Source organism: Erithacus rubecula (genome assembly GCF_903797595.1).
Source record: "Erithacus rubecula genome assembly, chromosome: 3".
Classification (NCBI taxonomy): domain Eukaryota; kingdom Metazoa; phylum Chordata; class Aves; order Passeriformes; family Muscicapidae; genus Erithacus; species Erithacus rubecula.
Window position 1 is genome coordinate 104620036 of NC_136689.1, and position 6853 is coordinate 104626888.

The 6853-nt window shown below is 36.1% G+C and overlaps 1 long non-coding RNA gene across 1 annotated transcript; it reads left to right on the forward strand.

The window, feature by feature from the left end:
* The first annotated feature begins 4535 nt into the window (after positions 1–4535).
* LOC306800086 lies at positions 4536–6453 on the forward strand. The gene is made up of 2 exons (XR_013773753.1): positions 4536–4627; positions 6363–6453. It is a non-coding gene; the product is annotated as an uncharacterized lncRNA (long non-coding RNA).
* The last annotated feature ends 400 nt before the right edge of the window (positions 6454–6853 follow it).

Sequence of the window (6853 nt, forward strand, 5' to 3'; positions counted from 1 at the left end):
TATGAGTTTATTGAAGTATACTGCCCAGGAGTAGACACAATATTCTGTCTAAGGTCACACTTTTGAATAAAACATTGAACAAAGCAGAGGGATTACTTCACATTTCCTTCCAGTCATAGTTTTTCTTATACATCCTGCTGCAGAGATTCTGAGGTATTTGTCTTTTTCACATCAGCATGACACTGTTGACTCATGTTCACTTTGTGATCTTTTTCAATCCTTCATTTATTTTTTCATAGAACTGTCTATAGAGCATTTCCCTCATCCTGTATTTATGTAGTTAATTAGTCATGACTAAGTATGGGATTTTATTTTTACCACTACTAAATCCTGTAATATTTTCTGTCTGTATCTCTGATTTTTTTAAGATCATCTTGAATTCTGTCCTTGTCCTCTAACATTGTTTTGGTCCCTCCCAGGAAATGGTATCAGTTAATTTCATAAGCCTGGTCTCTGTTCCTTTTAGATTATTAATGCAAATACTGAATTGTATCAAGCACAGAGGAGACAGACCATTAGAATGTGTCCTGTTAGGTTTTCCGATGAAAAACAAATTGAAGACATAATTACATTGTCCTAATACACACATGTAATGGTTGACTGAGAACTGATGATATAGTTATATTGTATCAGCTAAAAAATTGCATTGTATTTTGAGTTTAAACATGGATAGTAAATATTCTTCTAAAAAGGCACATAATATTTCTTTCTGTCTATATATGCCTTTTTAGGGTTGCCACAAATTTCATCTGTGACCTCAAAAATCGTGCTATCAAAACTGATGTTGAAATCTGTAAAATTTTGTGAAACATTTTGGTATAAAAAACTGCTATTAAAAAAAACCCCAAAAATTTTGAAATGTTCCAAGCAGCTCTAATAACTGTAAGTGAACTTCTGAACAGAAAAACTTTAGGTTGCAGAAAGTGCAATGTTATCCAACAAAATAAGACTAAATTGAAAAGAGGAAAAATGGATTAATTTCAAGGAAATCTTTCTGACAATAACATCAATGACTCTGAGCTCTCATGGGAAGATATAGAAAATTCTTTGTGTTTCTGCCCATGGCAAGGAGGTTGGATTAGAACTTCAGGGCCCAGACTTTTTTAGACTTAAGCAGTCAAGTACCCAACAGGGACCAGCTGTGCCATGACAGGCAAATGAGCCCATCTGAGGTCACACAGAGAATTAATGCAGACACTTCACAAGTCTACAGCTGCTAGAACCAAGGAGCACATGACCTCCATTAGGCACTGAAAAGAAGGGAGCCAATTCTCCTGAACTCAGTATAGTTCAGCGCCTGAAATTGTCCACAAGGCTTAGTACACAGTGGATTTTGTTTTAAATTTTTTACTCGTTTCCTATTGTTAGGAATTTAAAGCAATGACACTTTTTTCTTTTTTTTGAGGTAGTCTAGTTTGTATTATAGCATGCTTATTGTAAACCTTCACACAGAGAGAAAAATCTTCACTATTTATGTTTAAAATAACATAATTCTTTTTGAGGAGAAAGAAAGAGTAATGAATATCGTACCAGTGACTGTAGCTTGAAGAATCTGCTTTGAATATGTGAAGGAATCAAAAACAAATAAGATTTCTTCATAAATGTCTGCTACATGTTGTCATCAATTTTTCACTTTATTTACTCCTCGCAGCCAACAACCCTACTCTTCCTACTTTTTATATGTTATTTTATATTGGTAGTAATAAAGAACAAGAGAGAGAAAAACCATATGTGACAGATGTTAAAGGCACACTTAATGTGCAATTGGGAAAAGCATTGCAGAAATGAGGACTACTCAGGACCATACAGTGGAAAGTAGTGCATCACACATAGGAGGACAAAACTTTTCTGATTTGAGGAAGGGTGAATTTAGCCTAGCTCCAGATTAACCATGGTCCCAGAGTCACAGATGTGCGTTAATACTGTGCTGATTTCTAGAGGAAGGTCTTGCAGGATTAGGGATCTGCAGCTAGAGGCTGGAAAGAAGAGGGTGAACTATGAGAAACACATGCCACTGACTTATTTTACATCCTGCTGCCCTCCTAGGTGCAGAAATTCTGGCACTCAGGTATATTTATCAGTTTTGGCACAGTTCCTCCTGGAGCCTCAGGATTCACCTTTAAGGAGGGAGACAGATTTCTGCCAGCTAGAGGCAGCTATTTTGGGTGAGGCTGAGGCTGCTGCCAACCCATAGAAATGGTTTTCTTTGGTGGATGAGTGTCTATTCCTGTGCTATTCATTTTTCACATAATTTTTGTGTTTGAGCAGTCTGTGTCTGAATATCTTCTGTAATTGTGTAAGGAATGCTCAGCTTTGATTTTGATTTTTGGAATTAAACTTGATTTGGATGAATAAGAAAATGAGAATATAGATAGAAAACCTAAGGAAAGTTTTCATTGGGAGCAGTAAGTGTATGGGGCCTTTTGTTTGTATTTGGTTTTCCTGACATGCACATTAAGTAATTTCCATTGTTTGGAGTAATTTAATGACAATTTTATTTAATTTTATATAATGTACATCTTTTTTCTGAAGTTGTAAGGGAAATTCACACAAATTGAATCAGAATTTGTCCTCCTTCCTGAACTTTGCCTGTTTTCATGGCAAGCTTGTCAGAAAAAAAGACTGTGTTCTGCTAAGTATTTACATACAGTATGACAGTTTAGGTTTGATCTCAAGCTGGACCCTAGACACTACTGTAATGCAAATAATAAAAAAGAATTTGCCTACAGAGAGCCTATGTATATATTTCCATATCAGGATTTTTCTTCCATTTTTGTTCTTTCCCTTAGAAGTTTAGAGGATTCTTTACTAGTCACTCAAGTACTAAATATTTAGCATCAATTCATATGAAAGTTACTTTGATCTTTGTGTAAATAAACAGGCACTGTTTCTCCCATAGGACTCTTTCTGGAAAATTATTTCTTTCATCAAGTAGTTTGTTGCATCTCTGTGAACATCAATACTGCTTCCTTCAGAACTTCAAACAAATATTTCCTGCACGTTTACAGAAAACATATTAAACACTATAAATGGCAACCTGCCTTGAACCTGATTCAATAGTAGAAGTGAGGTGTGAGCAGCTGAGTGACACCGTGCTCTTCTGGCATCATTATCTGGAAGATAAATGTCATATATGGGATGTCTTTTATAGCAACATGAACAATACAGTTACAGACGTAAGAATATTTTCTTTATGCAACCTGAATGCTAAAGCATTGATAGTAAAAACCTTGTAATTATAGTTTACCTTTGGTTACTGATAATCATCCTGGAAAGTCACAAAGAATTATAACAAAAACTAAGATGGTAATTCAAGTGCAGATCTTTTATAGATGGGGAGGTAAGAAAAAAATAAATGTAACAAACTGGGAATAGACAGAGAATAGAAATCCCATAATGATTTAAGTTTACCTCTGCAAAATTTTCAGTGGAATATTTGTTCCTTCTCCAAAATAGGTTGCAATCTCTGAGGCCTCATCTCTATTTACTTTGTTATCTGCTTAAACATGTGGCCAGAATCTGGTCTTCAGTATCTTCAGTATCTTCAATGTGATATATTGCACAGGAAGCCATGGATGACTATCCCTAGTTTCAAAATGTTTTCTGCAGAAGAATAATTTGTTGAGTCTCTGAGAAAAAACAAGTGGTTTTAATGAGTGATTGTTTTCTCAAGCCGTCTTCCTGGAACTAATTTGTATGATTGTCCTCTTCACCTTGTTATCATCTCTTCAAATTTTGACTTATCAGAAGGGTATTTTGAAAGTTTTCTGTAGACCTCCTGCTTTCTTATAGAACAAACCAGCCATCTGTGAAGTCAATTTTCATAGCTTTACTGGTTTTGAGTGCTCTTTTTTGTACTTAGAATGCTCTGAAATTATTTTAATTGAATCAAAGTCATAAATTATAATGTCTGGGAGACACTGCAATGTAATTGTTTCTCTTTGTAATATTTGCATTCTAACTCAGTCATCCTCTCCAGCATCCTGCTTTGGAACTCCATTTTGGCCATATAAATCATTCACTTCACCATCAGTCAAGGCTCTGCTGTATAATTCTAATTTTGTTAAGTGATATGAATATTGAATAGCTGAGGTTTATTATCTTTGAATGAAGGCACTCTTTATTCTTCCTGTCTTAAGACTCAGTTAATATTCTGAATAAATACACGGCTTCCAAATAGGTACACAATTGGCCTTTAGTTAATCTTCAACCAAAGAGATTAGGGAAACTCAAGCCTGTTTGATCCTGCAGATCATTTGAATCTACAAATAATTTTCGTCCTTTCCAGTTTCTCTTCACAAGAAGCAGCTTTTCATTTGTCACTGTCCAAAAGAGGAAGTTCTCTAATTCCTGAATGAGCTGACACACACAGAAAATATGAATGATTTTACGACATTTACATATTTATCCAAGACAGCTTACAAACCTGCACTCTTTCAGTTTCTAAGCTATGTAGATAATGCTTTTATATAATTATTAACATTAATTCTCAGTTTGATTTCAGTGTTCAGGTACTTTACGTTACTTGGACAATGAATAGATCCCTACAGCCTTTTCAAATAGACTAAATCCTCAAAAGAGCAGAAAGCCATGGACACAAGATTGGCTTCTAGTCTTCAGTCCAGGAGTAGGACTTGCATAACATCGAAGACCTTTTGGGAAGGGTTGTACCAGAGGGCTAAATGTGCTGTTTCCAGAGAGAATGCTAAAAGAGAGTAGAGCCTTGAACTTTTTGGATGGCCTGTCTTTAAAGCAGACATATTAATTCATGATTATTTGAAGCACCAGTAAACTGAGATAGGAGTGAGGTATAGACAGGACTGCTGAGCAGTAAATGAGACATTGCACTATGCAAATACACTGCTGAAAATCTGAAGAATTGTTAGTGCATGTGTAAAAGATTTAATTGCCTCAAATGCTGTTAAGATCAAAGAAGGACTTTTCCCATTGTAGCAAGCAGTGCAAAGAAGCAACTGCTGATCTGCTCCCTCTATCCCCTGCCTGAATGCGCCTCCTGAATTCTGAGAATTTGGATGTGAGTTAAGCCACCTGACTTGAGCTAAGACAAAGGTGGTACTATTGTCCAATTATCTTAGGTTTAACTACAATCAAAGAAGACTGGAGAAGAAGAATGTACTCACAAGGACAGGCAACTCAGCAGCTGTGCTGAAAATTAGCCCTGTCTAGGTCTGGCAGGGGCAAGCTGTAACCCATTGACTCAAGATGTGAAGCTCAGGTCAAAAGAGGAGGAAGACTGAGCATGGGACTGATTAGCAAAGGAATAATTTCAACAGTAGTATAAGAGAAGTGTTAGCCAATGAGAATTGATTACTTTGTTTGCTAAAATGTATATATGTGAGGTTTTGAGTGACCTTGGGATCCCTGCCACTGAGAAGATCAGAAGAAGTGGACCACCAGAATGCTATTTGGATCCAAGGGTGATGGAATATTATCTCTTAATCTGACTCTCTGACAGTCTATTTCTTTCCCTGTTCCCTTTTTTCTATTTGTTTCTATCTCTCTCTACCTCACATAATTTGTTAAATAAAATCCATACAATTGACTTCACCATGTAGTCTTGTTTGCACCTTAATTCAGGCAAAGACATCTCTCCCATAATTGTAAAATCAGATTTTAACAGCGTGTTATAAAGACCCCTTCCCTAGAGCAATCAGAATTTATAAACACTGTCTCGCTGAAACACTTGGAAACATAGACCATGATGGCTTTTAACAATCATGTATTTCATAGACTCTTGAGTTTAATCAGGAGCGGGACATAGTTCTAGAAGAGATCTTGGATTGATCCAGGGAAATAATCCCAGTCCTCCTACAAGAGTGTATTTTGGGGCCTTGATATCATCCTATAGTCTATCTCATGAGTTTTGGTGATAGCAAAAGTAAACATGACCTCACTTTCTAGAGTTGTGGAAAATGTAATAATGAAAGCATGTATCTATTAATTTGTCAGTTCACAATCTCTCACTTTAGAAACAATCCTGTTAGGAAGTTGACATACTGACATATTTGACATTAAGTTGAATGTTTGGAGTTATTTCATTTTCCCTTTGATAAGTACATTTTAAAAGCTGTGTTTGTTATTTGCTCATGTTGAAGTCTGTGATTAAAGTGTGTGTCACTGATAGTATTAACATACAATCAGAGGCATTGTCATGGTTTGGATTATGGTTGGTTAAATTCCAGAGAGAGTTTTCCAAGTACTATCACTGTACTGTACATTCTCAATCATCAATAGAACATTGCTTAGACACTTATTAAATATAAATAGGATATGACTATAAAGTTTCATGAATTTTTGTCTTATGTTTTTTAATTGCCACTGTTTTCTTTCTTCTTCTAGAGTACACTCTCAGCTGGTTCTGCTGTCCTCTGACGATAAAAACAGTTTCAGGCAGGTCAGTAAAATGCAATGAAGATTTACTTTTCAGAAAGACAGAGGGGTTGGGTTTATTGATTGCAAGTCTTTAACTGAAAGACTAGTCTGTTTAATTTTTCAAACTCTTCTTTGCAAAAACCTGTTTGTTACACAGTAAATCTCCAGTTAACCTGGTTTCTGAAGCCACTTAACCCACAGCAATTACACTGATGGGCCAATGCTATCTCTGGGATAACTCTATTATGAGCAGTTGGATTACACTGTTTTTGGATTACATTGTGCTGGTTTAATCTATAGCAGGAAAAATAACTGCTCAGTATACTTCTGAAAAGAGGCAACTTTCTCAACACACTGGATTCAGGGAGTCCAAACCGGCAACAGTTTCAGAAATATATAGTGGGAGAGGGAAAGAACTCCTGCTTTTCAGCCTCCTACATCCCTGCTGGTCCCTCCCTCT